We start from the raw sequence: 1,468 nt of genomic DNA, 5'->3' as shown, positions 1-1,468 counted from the left end.
CTTTCTTTCTTCATTTCTTCCTTTTTTATGAATGCCTGGTCTTAGCTGGGCTTGTTTCTAGCCAGTTTTTCTCAACTTAAATTGTACTATTTACCTTTTGCTTCTGGGCTTTTTCCTTTCTATATTTCTGTATACCTTTCATTATTTCTTTCTCCATGGCTTGCCATTTAGCGGAGTGGCTGATCCCCCTCTCCTTGTTCTCTCTTTCTCCTCCATTTCAGATTTTTCCTTTTATTTAAACTCTCTGTCTACCAGCCCCACCTATCCTTTCTCCTGCCTTGTTACTTATCATTCAGCTCTTTATTAGACCATCAGGTATTTTAAACAGGCCAAGAATCACAGTTTAACAGAGTTAAACAAATGCAATGTAAATAAAAATAACACACCTTTATGTCATTAAACAAATGTTCCAGAGCATAAAAAATGTAACATACCTTAAGAGAATATTGTACAACACCAACAAGAAAGCTTGCTTCAAAAGAGGAGGAAGGCAGAACACCATCTCTGCCTCTGCTTTCTGCCTGCATATGTGGGGTGCTACCATTCATTTCTTCCACAATATACTGTATTTCCCAGAACTGTGAGCCTAATAGGCTCTTCCTCACTTAAATTGCTGATTGTTGGGTACTGAGTTACAGAAATGAGAAAAAGAACTAATACAAAGAAAAGAAACCTAAGAATTTAGGGATATGCATTAAATTTTCTTATTAAAGTTAAAATTCATTTTAATTGATCACCTTTAAGGAACTAAACAAAAAAAAGTGGAAGAGAAATTTAATGGCTCCTTATTTTCCTGTATGATTTGTTTAATGTACCTTGTTACATAAGGGTCTGAAGCTAATAAACTGCAAGCCCCGTGGATGTAGTACAGTTCTGGAAGGTAGTAATGAAAGCCCTTTTGTCACTACTGTAGTAACATTAGCAAGTCATTTTCTGTCTTAGTTTGAGTTTCTCAGAAGCACACATTAATTTAAATATTTTAGTACAATGAGATGGCTTAGAAAGGGATTTCCAAATACTAGTAACTGAGTAGAAACAAATGAAAGAAATTTATAACAAGTCAGTTATGAACCAAGATACCCTGGTAGACAGCTGGGGCTTAAACTCTGTGAAATGAAAGAAAGTTTGGTTCTAAAGATTAGTAAAGCATGGGATTTAATTTCTCTCAAAAGATAAAGAGCATAGTGGCATTTCATATATGCCAGGATGAAGGGGTGACCCACCTGATTTTACTGCAGGCAGGGAAGCATCTGCCGGGCAGCAGAAGTTTACAACTGAAGAGCCACAATTTCTATCAATTGGAAAAGAGTTAAGATTTAAGTAAACACTAAACTAAGGCTCTAGGGTGGATGTCTTGCTACTTTCTCCTGGAACAACTCACAATTACTCACATTGTGTGAGAGTCACTCCCTGTAGGCGTAAGTCACAAACAATGCCACAGCAGTTTGGAATTATGATTAATAGGGTA

This window comes from Microtus ochrogaster, linkage group LG9 (genome assembly GCF_000317375.1).
Source record: "Microtus ochrogaster isolate Prairie Vole_2 linkage group LG9, MicOch1.0, whole genome shotgun sequence".
Lineage (NCBI taxonomy): Eukaryota > Metazoa > Chordata > Mammalia > Rodentia > Cricetidae > Microtus > Microtus ochrogaster.
This window is presented reverse-complemented; position numbering follows the sequence as displayed.